The sequence below is a fragment of the Polyergus mexicanus genome, unplaced genomic scaffold (genome assembly GCF_030449975.1).
Source record: "Polyergus mexicanus isolate NDT 795.1 unplaced genomic scaffold, iyPolMexi1.0 SCAF_21, whole genome shotgun sequence".
NCBI classification, from domain to species: domain Eukaryota; kingdom Metazoa; phylum Arthropoda; class Insecta; order Hymenoptera; family Formicidae; genus Polyergus; species Polyergus mexicanus.
The window spans coordinates 2,937,550-2,960,425 of record NW_027223341.1 but is presented as its reverse complement, the minus strand read 5'-3'; the positions used below and the strand labels follow the sequence as shown (position 1 = coordinate 2,960,425).

The 22,876-nt window shown below is 30.6% G+C and overlaps 1 pseudogene; it reads left to right on the top strand.

The window, feature by feature from the left end:
* The first annotated feature begins 9,632 nt into the window (after nt 1-9,632).
* The window catches only part of LOC138942072 (cytochrome P450 4C1-like), a 28,706-nt pseudogene continuing 15,462 nt past the window's right edge, over nt 9,633-22,876 (top strand).

The following is a 22,876-nucleotide window of genomic DNA, read 5'->3' as shown; positions in this document are numbered from 1 at the left end:
AATATAAAAATATAATTTCCAATGTTTTGTGTCCCGTAGAAAACGAAAATATCGTTCAGAAGCTTCAGGAAACTAAATTTTGTTTTTATTGACGAAACGTCGGATATTTGCAATGAAAAATGGATGACATTTTTCGTACAATATGTTGATCCTAAGACATTAGATATTTGTTCACAGTTAGTCAAATTGATTAATATTGATGCGAGAGATTCTAGTGCTGAAAAATTATTCCATGCATTTAAATGTGAAATATGGAAATTACAGATTCCCTTTTTAAATATTGTTGCTCTGTCATGCGACAATGCATCTGTAATGACAAGGAAACATTTATCATTTAAAACTAAGTTAAAAGAAATGTGCAAACATTTATTAACATTTCCATGTTCCTGTCATTCAGCTGCATTAGCTGCGCACGCTGCAAAAATACCATCATTTTGTGACGAATTTTTAAAAAAGATATCTTCTTATATTAATAGCAGTCCGAAACGTTCGGCAATTTTTCAGGAGTTTTGCGATTGTTTTCAAGAAAAATATCGTAAAATTTTAAAATTAAGTAAGAAACGCGCTGGCTGTCTCACTAGACATGTGTCGAAAGACTTCTCGAATCATGGGATACAATTAAACTTTTTCTGCAAGAAATGGTTGTAAGCGATAAAACAAAATCTGGAGAGTATCTTTTATTTATGATGGATAATTTAGAAATGAAAGCATATTTTCTTTTTCTTAAATATAATTTACATTTCTTTAACGCATTCAATGCATTTTTCCAATCTATAGAAACGAGAATTCATTTATTGCAGTTAAAATCAGCTAACTTCCTCTCTCAAATTTGCCAAAACTTTGTTTAAAAAGAATATTTAAAAGACGTAGTTACAGATATAAATTTTTCACACAAAGAAATTCAGAAAGACATAAATAAAATTTTTGTTGGATCAGAATGTGAAGAGTATCTTAATAATCTAACGATGGAAGGTCATGTGGATAATTATAACCATATAATTATAACCATTCGACAGAACTGTTTACAATTTTATATAACTGCTGCAGAAGAAATACGTAAAAGATTGCCTATTATGCATGATTTTTTGATAAAATTACAAGTTTTTGGACCATCTATATCTCTATTTGATGATAATAGAAAAACATCATTCCAGGATATTTCTTTCGTTGCGAGAACTCTCGGTGGCTTTGATGAAGAATCCTTAAGAAAAGAGTGGTTTGCATTACCAGCAGATTTAACTCCAGAAGAAAAACGGAATAAATCAAAATTAAATTTTGATGATATGTGGAAAGAGATCTTGCAGCGCCAATTGTCAAATAATGCTTACAAATATCCTACTTTGAGAAATATTTTGAGCGCTGTTCGATCACTTCCTAATTCAAATGCAGATCCAGAGAGAACATTTTCGATTTTAACTGATTTAAAATCCAAAGACGCAACAGAGTCTCTCCGACTTGTGTTAATGCCACTTACGTAATAAAATCAGCGTTGAAAACGAGGAGCGAAACGGCTATAAACATGAAAATTAACGAAAAGCATTTGTCTCTTATGTCAGCGGACAAATTATACGCTACCTCTGCTAAGAAAGATAAAAATATTTTAAGGTTGCATGCTGCAGATATTACTGAAATAGCTGGTCCTTCATCTCATAAATAAGAAATTCTGTCTGTGAAAAAAAACACCATGTCTATAAAAAAAACACTATGTCTGTAAAAAAGACACTATGTCTGTAAAAAAGACACTATGTCTGTAAAAAAGACACCATGTCTGTAAAAGACACCATGTCTGTAAAAGACACCATGTCTGTAAAAGACATCACGCTTATAAAAGACATCACGCTTGTAAAAGATAGCGCGTAAAAAAATTGTTATATATTCATATCTTTTTATTTATCCTCTGTTCTATCTACCTTCCTTGGAAATATAAAAATTGTTTTCTTTAATATTATATTTAAATTATTATATATATAATTATTATATCTAATATATTAAAAAAAAAAACCTTTTTTATATTTTCTCCTGACGGAAAAGACCACCACCTTCTCGCGGTTTCCGTTGAGCAACAATATGTACGTTGTCTATCTATTAAAAAATATAGAATAAAATAATTCATATTATTGTAAAAATAATTTTTTTTTATTTTACTAAATTACATATTTTAACTAATAAAATATTTACTATTAAAAAAGTAAAAAGACGTACAGTTGGCTAAGAGTGGATTTCTATCATATTTACTCTTTCTATTGTTTATTTCTTTAATTAGTTTATATTTTTTATATACAGAATAAATTTCAATGTAATTAGAATATTTATTTAATTAGTAATTTTTATGTAGTTGTTAAATAATCAAGCTAAATGCGAGAAGGGCGCGTAATTTATTAGACGAGTCAAGCTGCCGCTAACGTATGTGATTCTCAAGATCCCGAAATCTCGAGGCAAGCAACGCGTCATAGCTATAGCTATAGTTCGGGAAAGAAAAAGACAGAGGATTGTATGCTTGCCTTCTTCTATTGCCCGAAGTTGGCCGAGCGCCGAGCGCACACGTACACGGCTCTTCCTTTGTGTGCGTCATCCCTTCCACACTCTGTGGCATGTAGCGCAGTCCCGAATCTGCCATCACTGCTGCTAGTAAGGTTATATATAAAAAAGTCATGAGTCTTTCGCAACCCATAATATAATGCAAAGAATCAATTGTGCGCAATCGCTATTAAAAAGAGATGCTAAATAAGGTAAACTATATTATTGACTCTCGCGGCCTTTTGCAACGCATCATGGGTTGCACAAGTAGATACATACATTCCCAGTCAGCCAGGTCTGTTCTAACAGATATTGCCAAGTGCTTGCTACAAATTATTGTCAGCAAAAAGGCTACAAATTTGGTACAAGAGTTGTTATTACCGATTAAGCTGGCAGATTGCCGGCAAGAATCAAGCAAAGCTTGCTAACATAACTACACAACAAATTGGAGGCAGAAACTGAGCAAAGCTTGCTGATATGACTGACATCAGATTGTCGGCAAAAACTGAGCAGGATCTAGAGTACGCAATCTGGTGGCAAATTGGCAGCAAAAACCGAACAAAATCTGCAGCTTATTACAAAGTGTTATAAAATAGTTCAGTCGCTTATCGCTATGCGGCGCGTTATTCATTATCTATACCCGTATTCAAATTCTTGTCATGAATGTATATAAAGCCTACAAAATGCTAATAATATTATAATATATATATTTCTATCAGTTCAATTTTTGACACAATTCTTATACAGGAAATTCAGATATTGAATTGATTTTTTGCAAATCGAACAGATAATTGTTTGATTTTCACTTATTCAAACAATTTCTGTCCAAAAAGATCTTTAATTTTATAAATTAAGTTATTTGAATTTACCTATATGTTTTAACATATTAATATATGATTTTATATAATGTCTAATTATCTAATGGTCATTTTATGACCAAAACTTATCATCATTTTGTTACTTAGGGTTAAGGCTTTAAATCTATTTAAATATATACTTTTATATGAATGGCCAAAAGCTGCAGAATTTGTTCGGTTTTTGCCGACAATCTGCTATCAGATTGTCTTGCGCAGATCTTGGTCGATTTTTGCCATCAATTTGACGTCAAATCATGTCAAGCTTTGCTCGGTTTTTGCCGTCAATTTGCTGTCAGGTTATGTCAACAAGCTTTGTCACCAAAACACAAGCTTAATGCGGACACAGATGGCACTGGATTTGTTACCAAGTTTTGAGCGAATTTGATGCCAATTTGGCAACAATTTGTTATCAAATTGCTTACTGGGTACATACAAAATCTACAAAATCTACAAAAATATCATTAGGTAAGTTTAATAAATATTTTTAGGTAAGTGTTATTATAAATTTTTATAAATATTAATAAATTTTTATGAATGTTTATACATATGGTATATAGTTTGTCTAATAAGAGCGTGATCGGCATAATTTATAGAAAAATTTATTCTTAACAAAGTTTTCATATATATAGAGACATTCTATTTGATTAGAGCTAAAATGCAATTACGTTAATAATGTGTCCAGTCATCAATAGTATTGATAATTGATTGACATCTCCAAGGTATGCTTTGCATTAAATTGACAATGTATAGTTATTGTATAAAAGGAGTGATCTGGCATCGATCAATTGGATTAGCCGTTATAGTTGCCCGATGTAAATTCAATCGGAAAATATTTGAACATACATTAAATAGAAGCTTCGTGGAAGACAAATTTTTTTTTGAAGCAGTTATCTCGAGAGATTTGTTGGGTAAGAAGATTCTTGCCGCATGAACGTTGTCAACTTAATGCAAAACATGCTTTGGAGAGATCAGTCAATTATCGACGCTATTGGTGATTGGACACATTATTAACATAATTGCATCTTATTGTTAATACTAATCCAATAGAATGTATTTATGTATTTTAAAATTTTGTTAAATATAAATTTTTATAAATTAGGTCGATCATATTAAATAGACGGTATATATGAAGTGTGTTTCAAAATTAATAATACTTTTCTTAATTATTTATTTCAGTATTATTTCGACTATTTCGTTGGTGTTGTATGCAAGTATATATACATATAAAATCTACAAAATATTAATAGGTAAGTTTAATAAATATTTTTAGATAAGTTTTATTAGAAATTTTTATAAATATTAATAAATTTTTATATTGTTTACATATATATATATATATATAGAGAGAGAGCGTGATCCTAATTTATAGAAAAAAATTTTAATTTACCAAAATTTTAAAATACATGGAGACATTCTATTTAATAAAAGTTAAATGCAATTACGTTAATAATGTGTCCAGTCATCAATAGTGTTGATAATTGATTGACATCTCAAATGTTGTTGTATGTATGTTTGTTTTGCATTAAGTTGATAGCATATAGTTATTGAGTGGAAGGAACAATCTGGCATCGATCAATTGGATTGGCCGTTATAGTCGTCCAATGTAAATTCTATCGAAAATATTTGGACATAGATTAAACAGAAACTTCGTGGAAGACAAATTTTTTTTGAAGCGGTTATCTCGAGAGATTTGTCGGATGAGAAGGTTCTCGTCGCATGAATACGCTATGAACTTAATGCAAAGCATGCTTTGGAGAGATCAGTCAATTATCGACGCCGATGGTGATTAGATACATTATTAACGTAATTGCATCATAAATAGAATATATTTATGTATTTTAAAATTTTGTTAAATATAAATTTTTCTATAAATTAGGCCGATCACGTTATTATTAAAAAGACGGTATATACGAAGTATGTTTCAAAAGTAATGAGAAGGAAATTATTATGTTCAAGATAGTATTCTTGTGATACGTATAGAGGAGTTATTTGTGTTGGAGAGATTGCAGGTACATAGGCAGATAATATTTAGTTAACTTTATCTTTTTATAGTGTTGACATGATTTGTTGTTTAAAGTTATGTTCAAGTACCTCATTACGAGAAAAATCAGTATTAAGTAATGATACGCGATAAAATTTTATGTTGAATTATTAAAAAATATTGATGTATATATGGCATAAGAAACTTTTAAAAAGAGTCGAGAAATCGTTTAAAATAAATATTGATCTTGATGTTTGTTCATATCAAAAATGGATAGGAATATGTTTAAATGCTGATGGCAGTTTCTTCATATGCTTTATTTTTAACACATTTTAATTGTCTTCGAAACATTTTTTTACAATTTAACAAGAAATTTTAATTTGTATCGTAGTTCAATACTGTATTTTTCTTGTGATAAGGTATGTAAACATAATTTTATACAATAAAAGTAATTTTGCGCTATGAGTTTAGAATTGATTGAATTGAACTGCCCGTCTATGTATTTATGACCATTGATTATTTCACTTTAATATGTATAGGGATCATTGTTTGTAATCTCTCTAACATTAACGGTCTCATTCTTATTATGATTACTATCTTGAGTATGAGAAATTTATTCTTACTTTTGAGATATATTATATGTATACAAATATAAGATATCTTACAATCCGTACAATACTTTATTAGCGTGTTCTACAGGTAAAATAAAGATAAAAATTCTAATATAAAAATTTTTTAATTGTTGTTTAACAATTTTTGAGTTAGTTTTCAAGGAAGCGATCAAAATTTGCAAATGATATAGCATGATACTCACGCGCTTAAACTCGTAACTATACTTATATGTGTATCGATCTGTCATCAGTTATTGATTTTTTTAAGTCAGGTGATATTAATTTTTATTGCGCAGTTGATTTTACTTTGTTGTTTTCTATGTACGTGTACCATATATTATCTCTACATCGTATATTATGGCGATAGGCTAATATTAATAAATTATAAATCTTATACGAAAAATATTTAATTATTACATAATTTGATTAAATAATTAAATAATTAAATAATAATTGATTATTAATAACAAATAAAATATTAATAAGAAATAAAATTATTAATAACAATAATAATATTAATATTATATTATTAATATAAATATCAATAAAAATAATTATAAGTAATATTATTATTATTTTTATTATAAATATTATAAATATTATATTAGTAATATTTTATTATTATTTATTATTTTTAATATTTTTTATTAATAATTTTATTTATTATTTTTGATATTTTTTATTGACAATTAATTAGTATTTAATTATGTAATTAAAATATTTAAGAATTAAATGTTTTCTGTATAAAATTTATAATTTATTAATAATTAGTCTCTATTGCCATAATGTATGATGTAGACGTAATACACATGTACATAGAAAACGAAAAAATAAAATCATCTGTGCAATAAAAATCAATACCGCCTGATTTGAAAAAATCAATAACAGATGACAGATTGGTACATGTAAATATATAATTGCGGGCCTGAGCGCGCGAGTTTCACGCGGTATCATTGGCAAACTTTGATCGCTTATATCTCAAAAACTATTGCAGCCTCAAAATTTTTGTATTAAAATTTTTGACTTTATTTTATCTTCAGAACAGGCTAATTAAATATTAAATATTAAATATACGTAGATTGTAAACATTGTATATGTATACATAGAAAGTATAAGTTGACGACATTAAAATTATTAGATTTTTATTTATTGAAAAATGCCATGAAGTAAAAGTTGTAGAATTTATCGATCTTCCACATGTTCCCAAAGTTTTGATTTAATATGAGGATACGTATACATACCATATGTATACAGGATATGTTAGAATGCAATTGGGAACTTTAGTGTCTACTGTATTGAAGATAGAAAAAAATGGTAGAGGAAAAAGTTGAATGGCATAGCAATGTATTTTTCTTTATTGATTAATTTTTTTTATAAATGCAACGATGTACTGAAAAAATGTGATTGCATTTTTTTTAAATGAAATCATATATTTTTTATTGTAAAAATTAATTTTTTTGAACATTTTGTGTATAAAAGTATTAAGCTAAAAGCTTGAACAAGTAATATTTTACGAGATATTTGAAATTTTTGAATGAGGTATATGTTTTATCTAACAAGCAAATCTCGTAAATCCGAAAATTCTGATTTTGATAAAACTTTACATATTTGTAAGAAAATAAATAGATGAATGAATAAATTTTTAGTTACTATTCAGAAACGATTCTAAGGAATGAAACCACCTCTCATATGTGAAGTGGTTTTATTTTTATCGATATATCTAAAAAAATTATTCAAGATATTAGAAAATATTTTATTTTGATAAGTACACCTCTATTTAAATTCATTAATAAAATTTCAAAAAAAATTTTTTCAGACTTTTACAAAAAAATTTTTTTAAATTATTTTTTCTGAATTTTATTAATGTCGTTAAATAGAGGTGTTCTTGCTATAAAACTTTAGTATTAAATATTTTTTGATATCTTAAATAACTTTTTAGATATATTTATTTAAAGAACAAAAAGCTCTACATACATATGAAGGGTGGTATCATTTGTGGATAACTGAAAATTTTTAAGTTTATCTATTTATTTTTCTACATGTATGTAAAGTCATCAAAATCAGAATTTTCGTGAAATTCACTAAGATATAGCATTATCAACATTATCAACAAAAAATTTAAAATATTTCGTAAAATTATTATTCTTTTGAGCATCTTATTTTTATATTAAATTAAAATATATTAATATTTATATTTTTTTTTGTTTCAGGAACATTAGGAATAAGTTTTAGAAGAAGCAGAAGTAATTTGAGTGTTAATTAATATATATTCTTTAAGTTTACGTTAAAATAATTAAATAATTATAATAAATTAAGATAAATAAGTTTAAAAAATATTTAAGTTTAAAGTATATTGTAATATAAGCATTTTTTTCTTATTGTACCATTTTGTTTCTGTTTTTCATTGTATTATTTGCGTGTGTTAATATATATTCTTTAAGTTTATGTTAAAATAAGTATATAATATATTCTTCAAGTTTACATTAAAATAATTAAATAATTAAATTAAAATAAAGTTTAAAAAATATTTAAGTTTAAAATATATATTGTAATATATGCCTTTTTTCTTATTGTACCATTTTGTTTCTGTTTTCCATTGTATCATTTTATTATACTGCTGTTATTTGTTCATGTATATTATTTATTTAATCGTAAAAAATTAGACATATAAATATATAATATAGACATATTATTATATAAGTTTGATTTGTTAATATATGTTATAAATATATATACATATTTGATTAAATAATTATATTAATATATAAATATTATATAATATATGTAATAATTTAAATTTAAATAAAGATAATGATGATGACGATGATCATAATGATGACAACGATGATGATAATAATGACGATGATGATGATGATAATGATGGTGTTGATGATGATAATGATGATGATAATGATGATGATGATGATAATGACAATAATAATGGTAATAATGAATAATAATGATGCTTGTAATGATAATAACAATAATAATAAATATTATTATTTAAAACAATAAATTTATAATAATTAATTAAATAAAATAATTATTTTATATTTAATAATATTATTTGGTGTTAATTATTATATTTAATAATTATATAATTATCTATACACACACATATATATATATATATATATATATATATACATACATATATATTTATATATTTTAATATTTTAAAAGTTATATATTTTTAAATATTTTAAAACTTACCTATCTATATTTTTATAAAATGCCGAGATGTAAAATAGAACGAAATTTAGAGGAAGAAGAAAAATTTAAACAACAACGTCGTGAAAAAAGACTGATAATCAACATCAGCGTCGACAAGCTATGAAAGTAGTAGTAATAAGTAGTAGAAATAATAGTAATAGTTTACAAAACAAAATTAATCAAGGATATAATATTATTGATCTTGCAAGTGTTAGTGAAATACACGATAATCATGTAACAACAAATGCTACTTCGTTACATCAAAAACATTCAGAATATCAATCTCAATATCGATTACGAAAAAAAGGACAGCCACAATTAAATATAAATGATATAACAATAATGGATAATATAGAAGAATATTATATTGGGTCTATGGGGATGTATATTGTGTTCATTGTAATACAAGACATTTCGCTGCTGAAAAAGTGTCTAATAAAGGAAATTCATTTCATGATTGTTGTAATCATGGTGCAGTATATCTTAAACCATTACCTAAATTTCCTCAATTTCTTCATTATTTATTCGATGGAACTCATGAAAAATCTAATAATTTTTTTCAACATATTCGTAGTTATAATAGTTCATTTTCATTTGCATCATTTAACGCTAATTTAATCAACTTTCAAGATAGACGACCTGGTCCATATTGTTTCAAGATACAAGGGCAGATTTATTATCAAATTAATACAGCATTATATGCTGCACAAAATGAAACTCCTACTTATGGCCAACTTTTTATTGTAGATTCAAATGAAGCAATAAATTATCGTCTTAATCAATATTCACATTTAGATTTTGAAATTGTACAAAATCTTGAACATATAATGCGTGAATGTAACATATTTGCTCAATCGTATCAAATGATGGGTGAAGAATTAGAAAATCAATGGCGTTTAGAAATGGAATCTGGTGAATTATTATCAGAATTACAATTATTATTTACTTTAAAACCAGGTATGGATCGACGTCGATATAATGCTCAAAGAAATAATGAAGTTACTGCTGTTTTTTATACAAATGCTGATGGAGAAATTCCAGAATCATATGTTACAATACGTAATAAAAATACTAAAACTTTGCAAAAAGTTAGTATTATGGATCCTAATGTTGAACCATGGATATATCCATTGTTTTATCCGTATGGTACTCAAGGATGGCATCGTCATTTAACAAAATTAAATAGTAATAGACGAATAACTAGAGGACAATATATTAAATATCGTATGGCTATTCGTAATGAATTTAATGCTTTTATATTAGGTCGTCGTCTATTTCAGCAGTGGCTCGTAGACAGTTATGTAAAAATTGAAAAAGATAGAATTGATTATTGTAAAAATCATCAAAAAGAATTACGTACTGAAACATATCAAGGTTTGAAAGATTATATAGAAACTATGGCAAATAATTTAAATGGACGTATTGGAAAAATGGTTATACTTCCTTCTAAATTTACTGGATCACCGCGTAATATGTTACAAAATTATCAAGATGCAATGGCAATTGTTAGTAAGTTTGGTAAACCAGACCTTTTTATTACCATGACTTGTAATCCAAAATGGCGTGAAATCGAGGAAAACTTCCCAGATAGCAATTTGTTAACAAATTGTCGCCAAATTGGCATCAAATTCGCTCAAAACTTGGTAACAAATCCAGTGCCATCTGTGTCCGCATTAAGCTTGTGTTTTGGTGACAAAGCTTGTTGACATAACCTGACAGCAAATTGACGGCAAAAACCGAGCAAAGCTTGACATGATTTGACGCCAAATTGATGGCAAAAATCGATCAAGATCTGCGCAAGACAATCTGATAGCAGATTGTCAGCAAAAACCGAACAAATTCTGCAGCTTTTGGCCATTCATATAAAAGTATATATTTAAATAGATTTAAAGCCTTAACCCTAAGTAACAAAATGATGATAAGTTTTGGTCATAAAATGACCATTAGATAATTAGACATTATATAAAATCATATATTAATATGTTAAAACATATAAGTAAATTCAAATAACTTAATTTATAAAATTAAGGATCTTTTTGGACAGAAATTGTTTTGAATAAGTGAAAATCGAACAATTATCTGTCCGATTTGCCAAAAATCAATTCAATATCTGAATTTCCGGTATAAGAATTATGTCAAAAATTGAACTGATAGAAATATATATATTATAATATTATTAGCATTTTGTAGGCTTTATATACACTCATGATAAGAATTTGAATACGGGTATAGATAATGAATAACGCGCCGCATAGCGATAAGCGACTGAACTATTTTATAATACTTTGTAATAAGCTGCAGATTTTGTTCGGTTTTTGCTGCCAATTTGCCATCAAATTGCGCACTCTAGATCCTGCTCAGTTTTTGCCGACAATCTGATGTCAGTCATGTCAGCAAGCTTTGCTCGGTTTCTGCTGCCAATTTGCTGTGTAGTTATGTTAGCAAGCTTTGCTTGATTTTTGCCGGCAATCTGCCAGCTTAATCGGTAATAACAACTCTTGTACCAAATTTGTAGCCTTTTTGCTGACAATAATTTGTAGCAAGCACTTGGCAATATCTGTTAGAACAGACCTGGCTGACTGGGTTCTTACCTGGTCAACAAGCTTCTGATAGACCTGACATATGTGCTCGTGTTTTTAACATTAAAAAAGATTATTTAATTGATTTAATTGTTAAACAAAAATTTTTTGGTGAAGTAGCAGCGTTTGTGTACGTTATTGAATTTCAAAAACGTGGTTTGCCACATGTTCATATGTTGATTACTTTAAAATATAATTTTAAAATAACAACTCCACAGATTGTTGATAAATATATTTCTGCTGAAATTCCTGATGCATGTGAGAATGGTATTTTACATGATATAGTTATGAAACATATGATTCATGGACCTTGTGGCGATTGGTGTTTGGTAGATGGACGTTGTTCGAAACATTATCCGAAATCTTTTCTCGAAGAAACTAGAATGGATGAAGAGGCTTATCCTTATTATCGTAGACGAGATAATGGTAGAAATTTTGAACGTCCTGGTGGATATATAGTCGATAATCGTTATGTTGTTCCATATTGCCCGATTTTATCGATTATATTTAATTGTCATATTAACGTTGAAATAGTTTCAAGTATCAAATCAGTTAAATATCTGTATAAATATATTTATAAAGGACATGATGTTGCTGCTATAACCATTGAACCAATAACAGAAAATGTTATTATTGATCATGATGAGATACATAATTATATCGAAGCTCGTTATGTTGGACCTGTAGAAGCCAGTTGGCGTATTCTTGGTAAAAAATTACAACATAAAAGTCATGCTATAATGCGTTTGCCAGTCCATCTTCCTAATGAACAAAATATTATAATCGAAAATGAAAATATTGCTGACGCAATGACTTCTGCTTTAAATCAAGTTACTATGTTAATAGATTATTTCTCATTGAACTTACGCGATGAAGAAGCAAGACAATATTTATATATAGAAATTCCACGCTATTATACATTTAAAAAAGAGAAAATTAATGGTAGAAATGTATTGCGTTGGGTTAAACGTAAAAGTCATTATAATTGTATAGGACGAATATATTCTGTTAGTCCAGCACAAACAGAATTATATCATTTACGGTTATTATTGCTCACAGTAAAGGGGGCTACAAGTTTTAATGATTTGAGAACTGTAAATGGAGAATTTTGTCAGTCATTTTCAACGGCATGTTTGGCGTTAGGTTTAATCGAAGATGATGATGAATGGAAACGAGCTATGAACGAAGCTGTTGGATGGATGATGCCTCGACAACTTCGTAGATTATTTATACGTATATTATTACATTGTCAGCCACTACATCCTGAAGAGTTATAGGAAAATTTTAAAGTAGCAATGTCTGAGGATTACGTTCGACATTTTGGTATGTTACAAGGACAAAATAAAGCTTATGCGCAAATTAATAGTATGCTTCGTGCGGAAGGTAAAAGTCTTGCTGATTATCCACAAATGGAACAGTTAATAGAAAATAGCGGAGAGGAGGATTATATGACTCTTGAAGAAACTATGGAAATAGGCACTAAACAATACAAACAATTAAATGATAAGCAAAAAGAGATAGTCGATCTTTTATTAAATAGATTAGATAATAATAATAATCATAATAATCATTGTTTTTATATTGATGGTCCGGGTGGATCGGGTAAAACATTTATATACACAACTATCTATTATTTAGCTAGAATTAGAAATAAACGCGTGTGTACAATGGCTTTTACGGGCATTGCAGCGACATTACTGCTTACTGGAAAAACAGTTCATAAGACATTTGAATTATCGGTTCCATTATTTGCTGATTCATCATCTGCTATTAAAATCCATTCAAAAGAAGCTCAATATTCGAAGGAAACTGATATTTATATTTGGGATGAAGCACCAATGGCACCACGATATGCTTTAGAGATTATGGATAGAACATTGCGTGATATTATGAATAATGATTTTCCTTTTGGTGGAAAAATTGTTTTATTAGGTGGTGATTTCAGACAACTTTAGCCTATTAAAATGCATGCTACTCGAAGTGAAATTGTGAATCTTTCTATTAAATTTAGTTCTACTTGGAGACATTTCGTAAAATTTTCTTTAACACAAAATATGCGAGTTCTCCCAGAAGAAATTGAATTTGCTAAATTTTTATTGGATATGGGAGATGGCATATTAAATGATTTTAATGATAATATACAAATTCCTGAAAGTTGTGTAGCGCCTATTAATGCTGATATTGTGGAAGATATATATGGTGATTTAATTCAAAAAAAGGAGTTTGGTAAAGTAACTAAATGTGCGATACTTTCTGCAAGAAATGTTGATGTAGACGAAATCAATAAAAAGGTTGTTGAATTATTAGATATAGCTGATGAACGAATTTATACAAGTATAGACAGCGCTGTAAATGATAATAATGGTGATATCGGTGAAGCTTTGTTACCAGAATATTTAAATAGTTTATCTCCACCATCTCTTCCTCCTCATGAATTGCGTTTAAGACCAAATTCTATCATTATGTTGATTAGAAATCTTAGTATTAATGAAGGTCTTTGTAATGGTACTAAATTAATGGTTATAGAGCTTGCAGATCATTTATTGAAGTGTAAGATTTTAACTGGTGACAAAGCAGAAGACATTTTTTTTTAAATCGTATAACATTATATTGCGAAAATATATATCCTTTTACTTTTTCCAGAAGACAATTTCCAATAAAATTAGCTTTTGCTATGACAATTAATAAATCACAAGGACAAACGTTTGATAGAATCGGTCTAGATCTTCGTAAAGATGTTTTTAATCATGGGCAACTTTATGTTGCTTTTTCGCGAGTTCGTTCTTTGCAAGCATTAAAAGTTTATCTTGGTAATCAACGAAATAATAGATACGTTAAAAATTATGTATACAAGGAAATATATATTTAACTTTCTGATTTTTGAATCATTCTCTTTATCTTCTTCTTTCTCTCTAATATGTAATATGACGGAAAAAATATATTTATGTAAAAAATAAATTATATGGTTTTATTAAAACAATTAGACAATTTTTAAAGTCTTAAGAGAAATGTTACATTATAAAAGAAAAGAAAAAATAAATTATAATATACCTTCTTCCTCTCCTGATCATTTTCTAATTTAAATAACTTTTATACATAAAACGATTATTTTAATTTTAGTAGAGAAAAGAGAAAGAAAGAGAAGAAAAGAGAAAAAAGAGGAGAGAGATGGAGAGAAAAAAGGAGGTAAAAATTAATGATGTAAATTTAAAACGAAAATTTTGATAAGTTAAGACAGAGTAGAAAAAATATTATATATTACTATTATTGTTTTTGTTATATTGATATATTAATTGTTATATTATATTATTATTGTTATATTGATGTTATTATTTGTTATATTATTTATTATTATATAGTTGCAAGCATTAATGTACTTTGTAATTGAATAATTTAAAAAGTATAAAAAGTTGTATATATTATAAACTCAATTTTTATTTTATGTAAATAAATAATTCGTAAACTGAAAAAAATGAAATAGAATAAAAATTTTAAAAATCTATAAGAAATATATATATATATATATATATATATATATATATATATATATATATATATATATAAGAACTAATAAGAACTAGTAAAAACTCGATCCGTTCAGAGGTTATTGAGAACTGATAATCTTAGATATTCTTGATTTCGACTCGCGTATAAATACGCGGTATGTCTCGCTATTGCTGTACGTGATCTTTGCTTCGCATGACTTAGCGCAAGACACTATCGTGTCTCTTGATTTTTACTTCTTGAAACTTTTAACAATTAAGTAATCAACAAAAAGGAAAAAAACTTTTGTAATGTGTATTCAAGGATCAGTAAAACAGTAAGCTAAAGAAGATCAACCTTAATTAAGCGATCAAGAATATCACGTCAAGAAACGATAAACATCGTTGAAGTCTAATAATAATATATCAATAAAATAAACATGGATAATAACATTATAATGATAGTTATTATCCATGTTTATTTTATTGATATATTATTATTACGTACATTATGAAAGAACCAGACGACTCATTAATCTTATACCGGGACCACTGGGCGATCCGATTGCTGGCAATGCATTTCAACTTTATCTTTCAGCAGGCAAGTAGAAAATTTCTAATCTGTTTACATTAATTGTCAGACGATCCGTCATTTATGCACACGTACAAGCAAAAGTTAAATTCATAAAACCTTGTGCTCTGGAACGTATACCTTTTTTTTGTAACGGAGGGGAAATGCCTTTACGCATACCCCGCCTCGATGGGATTCGAGACGGGGTTATGTGGGGCTCACCCCCGACTTAAACAAACAGCCGGGGGACTACCCACTAACCCCTCCGGGTGGCCTACGACTGGGCGTTATTGAAGGCCTCTCCGGAAACTGGCATTTGCACTACTTCGGAGAGGCCCTCCGCCCACGAGCCATGCCCGCTGGGGGGGGAGAGTCATCCTCCCCCCCAGAGTCTCCGTTGTTATGGAAACTCCTGCTCGTACTGAGGACAGGGGGACCACCGCCCCTATCACCCACTTCCCGCCGATGGCTTGGCGGGGTTGGCGTGGCCGGGCCCGGGTACCCCACCCGGGTCCCCGGCCACCGGGCCCGTCTTGTGCGCGGGCCCTGCACGTCTGCGGAAGGAGCCAATGTGGACCGGAGCCAGTAGGCCCCCGGTCCGCTCCCCCCGCCCGTGCCATCCCGTGGCTGGGGAGGGTCTCGTGGGCGGCAGGGAACAGCTGTCCCCGCGCCCGTCGACCCCCCCCCCCCGTCGGGGCCTCCTGGCGCGGCTCTGCGCCGTGCCTCTGCGGCCGGGAGTCGTGGAGGGGTGGCGGGTCCTGCCAGCAAAAGGCCCACCCCGCGTCCCCCTCCCGACACCGGCCGCACCACCACGTTGGGGAGGGCCTCCCCGGCGTTCGCCGGGGGCCGCTCCCTTTCCCTTTCGGCTTCCTCCTTCTGCCGCATTACTGTCTCGCAGAAGGAGGAGACCGCCCAGGATCCCTCGCTCTCGAGCATCGTCGCAATGACGCTCGAGAGCGAGAGGTCAGTACCCCCCAAACGTTGGACGAGGACACGGCGCTCGTCTGCCCACGCTGGACAGATCTCAAGCGTGTGCTGCGCCGCGTCCTCGTCTCCACAGCAATGATGGCAGCGCGCATCCGCTTCGCGCCCAATGCGGCACAGGTACGAGCCAAAACATCCATGGCCCGTAAACACCTGCGCCACACGGTTCGACACCTCGCCATCCGCCTTCTCCACCCATTTGATTAAACGGGGGCGGATGGCCTCGACGACGCGCCTCCCCGAGGTGTCTCGGGGATTGGAGAGGTCTTCCAACCACCTCTCCAGCATACATCGCCGAGCCTGGAACCTCACGGCGGCCCTGACACGCGGGATCAGTGACACGCCTAGCCCACCGAGCTCCTTGGTACGCCGATAAATCTCGGCGTACATCTGCGCGTAGAGGTCGATGGGCGGCAACCCCGCGAGTATTGAGGCCGCCGTATGCGACACCGTCCGATATCCGCGGATAACCCTGATGGCGACCCGCCGAAATGTTCGGCGCAGCAACGCCTTGCTGCGCCTACTCGCCATCAGAGCATCCGCCCAAACTGGTGACCCGTAGAGGGCCACCGCTCGGACGGTTGTCGCGTATAAACGGCGCACTCTGCCATCCGGTCCACCCAGGTTTGGCAGGAGGCGGCTCAGAGAGTGAGCTACCGCCTCCGCCCTGGGGGCCAGACGCGCAAAGTGCCCGTCGAAGCTCCAGGTAGCGTCCAGGTAGAGACCCAGATACTTCAACTGAGTCCCCACCCGGACGGAGAGTCCCCCCCCCCGGACGGAGTGGAACGTATACCTATCATAAGTATCTGTAGATTATATATCTTATCTCTCGGCAAATATTCATTTGCAAATCATTATCATAATTATTAATTGTTTATTTTCAACATATCTGAGTAAAAATGCAATAAAAAAACGATAAAATTAATCCCACCAAAATTTTTGTATTGATATTTATAATTTATTTGTCAGAAAAACTATGGAAATTGAAGCGTAGCCTATCTGATAAATATTATCCTATTTTTAAATTGTGGATTTTCTTCACGTATTGTGTGTGTATCATCAGTTGTGTGTTAGATCATCCAGATGATCTAAAGGTAATAAAAAAAAAATTTCAATTGTCTGTAAACATTACAATTTAGGAATCTTGCATTTCACAAGAATATGCTCGTAACAAAAAGGTTAAAAGGTTAAAAGCTTAAAAAGATAAATAGAGGAAATGTCGACATATTCGACCAAGATTAGATAGAAATTTGAGCTACAATTAATAAATTATTTGCGCATCTAAAAGATCGAGTGATATAATATAAATTAATGTTTCTCTCTTGATATGTTTTTGATGATTTCAGACGATACTAAGCAGCACCAAGCACTTTGAAAAAAGTTATTTGTATAATTTGTTTTATCCTTGGCTCGGCACAGGTCTTTTCACCAGCATAGGTAACATAATGGCATTAATATGTAACCGTACATACTTTATTATTACAATCTGTTTTTAATTTGTTTTCATCACAGGAAATCAAATAAAATACAGAATTAGTTACAGAATTATACTTGAATATTATTTTTAACGATAAACTCTTACATAACTTCTTTTTAGTACTGTAAAAAGTATTAGGCGTATAACTTTGCTTCCGCCGTTTTCCTATAGATGGCTTTAGCGGTAAGTAGTGGTCGAAATAAATAGATCGTAGATGTCATGCAATAAACTTGGGCATCTGTCAACATAACTCCATAGAAACATTAGTCGATTTGTGTCTGCATCATAAAGTTATTCTCGATTGAAAATGTCAGTTTACGAGCCAAATTCTCGTCATTTGCGGGAGGTTTTAATTTTCTGCTTCAATATGAAGAAATCTGCGGTTGAGGCTCATCGAATGCTCTCAAATACTTATGGTGAAGCCGCTATTAGTGCAAGAACGTGTCGTGAGTGGTTTCAACGCTTCAAGAACGGTGATTTTCACGTCGAAGACCGGCACAGCGGTGGAAGAGAGAAGGTTTTCGAAGATGCAGAATTGGAGGCATTACTTAATGAAGACTCGAGTCAAAGTTAAAAAGAATTGGCACGATCATTGGGAGTGACTCAATAAGCAATTTCAAAACGTATAACCAGTTTTTTACAATAAAGCCTCGAATTTCGGAAAAAAAACGGCGGAAACAAAGTTGTACACCTAATAATAAATTTGAAAGAAATTTGCAAGTAATGTCGTATTGAGAGATGATCTCGCCGTGTATTCTTAAGTACATGGAAGTAATAGATATTTCAAATAAAGAAAATTTTCAATTAAATCAAACACTTTCACATAACAGATTTTTTAATAAATTATAGTTTATTTTTGACTGCTAATCCATAAAGTTTTAATTTCAAAATAATAATTAAATTCAAGTTTACACTTGCAACTCTTTTTATCACACAAATTTCATGAGAAGATTTAAAAAATCATGGAAGAATTTTGGGCGATACAAAAAAAGTAAATAATTATGCATATTAGGACCGATCTCACCAATTTCAATGATATATGTTGTCAAGAACACGCCCCTAAGTACAATGACTTTCAAAAGGTTTTAGCCGTTACTCATTATTTATTAAAAAGTTATTAACTAAATAAGTTTAACGAATGGAACGTAATTGTCTGACACAGTGTGTAGCCGCGTCTTCGAATTACACGTCCACATTAACAGAATTTATTTGTTTCGCCGATCGGAGAGATAGGACGTAAATGATTTGTCGGGTTTAGTTTGTTGAAAAGTGTTTATTCCTTTCGACACCAACTCCCGGACCGTCTTAGGTAATCGCACGCGACAGCAAGATATAATCGGACACGCGAATTATCGTTTGAACTATAACTTTATGAGCGTTAGGCGTTCGGTGTGCTCCCGGTGAAGGCTTGCGACGAAGTGTCTTAACGAAAAGCCCTTCTTTCCGATCCACGCACAAGAATCCCGGTTGATACGGGACTACAAAAAAGGAGGAATTTCGATCGTTCGATTCCGAGAGCCAATCGGCTATCGACAACGAGGTGTTTGTCAGAATCGAACGATACGAAGAAACTACAAAAACGGAATGAAAACAAGGCTTCGCACGTAACGTCTCGCTTTAGAACGTTCGAGAAACAAAATTAATAATATAATTTATAAAACTCTTACTTTCTTGAACACAGTGTATATTCAAAAAGAATATATTTATTGGAATATTGTTCAATATAAGTATATATAGTAATCATAATACTCTGCGGTATTTGTATATATTCTTTATAAGTAAATTTACTACAAATACGTATTAAAACGTAGTAAATCTCTCCTTATGCGTCAAATTAAAAGAAAAAAAATATTTTATAATTTTACTTTATAATACACACACATGCTATATGTATATACATGTATTGTGTGTATGTGTACCATATACTTTTTAATATTAATGTCAGAAAATTGCGTTCTATTCGTTGAACTTATTTTGTTAATAACTTTTTAATAATATTACTTGAGAATTGCTCAATAAACATCAAATTAAAAAAGAGAATAATTTTATATAATATTATGTGTATTTAACTGCATTATTTTGATTTTGTTTTAGGCGCTAAGTGGAATGCACGACGAAAGATATTAACATCTGCGTTCCATTTCAATATATTGAATCAATTTGCTAATATGTTGATCAAGGAGGGCAATTGTATGACAAAATCTTTGAAAGATGTCGGAGGAGTAGTCGTAAAAGATTTAGTACTATTTATTAGTGAACATACGCTAAACGCCACATGCAGTAAGTTTTCTGTAAAGTTTTCATTGTCCTGTATTATGTGCAGGGATTTCATTCTAAATGATATCATAGCTTAAAAAAGAAGGTAAGTTGTTCCCATAGAAAGTATCAATGCTGCACAAAAGATAGATAATATCCAATTTTTTACACTCAAAGTTACTTATGAAATATTCAGTTGTAATTATCTTCGACTATATATCCGGTGTTATATATGTATTGTACTTACAGAAACTACCATGGGCATCTCTCTCCAAAAACTCTGCAAAAATGAGTTTCAGCAACAGTATCGAAATGCAGTTCACGACATAATCGAATTGATAGTGTATAGGTAATTTATGGATATAATAATTAAATGTGTGATATATTTATAATTCATTAAATTATGATTGTGTGTGATATATATTTTCTATATATATTTTGAAACAAATTAAATATTGATTAATTATGTGAAGGTAAACAATTAGTTTGAGACATCGATTCGTTTACAGCGACAATTAGGAATCAAAATCTATTGTACGTGATCCGCTAAATGTTTCACTTTAAAAGAAAAATTATCTTTAAAATGTTGAAAATATTGTAAATGTTAGAATATTGAAATATTAAGTAAAATGAATTGTGCAATAAAATCTGAAGAGAAATTATCCTTGATCAAAAAATCTACAATTAAAACAGAAGTATAATGGTTTTAAAAGATTCCAAATATCTTTTTTGTAAGATACATAGTTTTAAATTTATTTTTTCATCTATATTCTCTACATTCAATGACATTACTTAAAGATTACTATAAGATTTTATTGCGAATTTAGATGAGGCTTTTACAAAATTACATCGTTACTGAAAATATATAATTTTATTTAATTATGATTTAGAGCATTTAGGCCTTGGCTTTGTAACGATTTGTTATTCTCATTATCGCCACAAGAAAGAAAGCAAAAGAAGATCTTGAAAATATTGCATGGATTTACGGAGAAAGTACGTTACGAATTATGTTATTTTAAATCCGCTAAACTCTATCTTTTATATAAATTAAAATAAATCTCGTATTCTTTGTACCGCAAGATTACATGATTAATCATGAATATTAATAATATATTATGCTATTAATATTTATGATATAGTACAATGTGCTATTATTATTTAATATAAAAAATCTTTTTTTTTAATTTAATATCGTACTCGTGTGTAGGTCATCACGGAAAGAAAACTTTATTACAAACGCACCAATGACCGATATTTGAAAAACCTTGAAAATGACAAAGAGACGGAAATAGATAATGTCAAAATATTTGGAAGTACGTAAGAGATCGGAGCTAATATTTATGTTCAATTACACAATCAAATATCAAATTATGCTTGTGATATTTATACTAAACACATAATTACATGTAATAATGCAACATATGTCTTCCGTAAAATTAAATCATTATTATTTCTAGTAGAAAATCTAAATTTTAAACAAAAACAACATTATATAATTAAATTGCATGTAAAAATGAGATTAACATTAATGTGCTTTTTTATTTCTAGTTAAAAAAAAACAGCTAGCTTTGTTGGATCTCTTAATAGCAGCATCTAGAGACAATCTTTTAACTAATATGGACATCAAAGAAGGAATCGATACCTTTCTGTTTGGAGTACGTATCTGTAATCGTTTTTAAAATTTTTTGTACACATCATCTAAGCACGTTTAATGATATGATGATATGCATATAACAATGATCACAGGGTCACCATACTACAGCGATGGGTATAACCTTCGCTTTATTACTATTAGCTGAACACAAAGATGTCCAGGTATCTTCTTCTCAATATATCGCGATATATTATTTAAATTGTAATTATTATTGAAAATAGTACAGATATTAAACTTTTGTTGCAATGTATTTTTTAATTTATTAAAAATTTATTGGTATCTATACATATAAAAAACAGAATATTATGAAATACACTTAAATTATTATCGATGACACAGGAACGTGTGAGGGTTGAAGTCGATACCGTGATGCAAGAGAGCGGAGGGAAACTTACCATGACATCGTTGAAAAATTTGTCATATTTAGAGTGATGTTTAAAGGAAACGCTACGTTTATATCCCGTCGCGTCTTTTATATTACGAAACATTGAGGAGGATGTAAAATTAAGTAATTAATCATTTTTTTTGCTGCTTATATCTTTAAACATGTCATATTTTACAGTATATATTAAAATATATACTATCGAATGTAAAATAAGTTTAATTGCTTTAACACTTTAAAAATACAATGTTGTATTCATGTTATTTCTCAAAAGAATTCTTAATTTCATAAATTTTTATATTTTATAATATA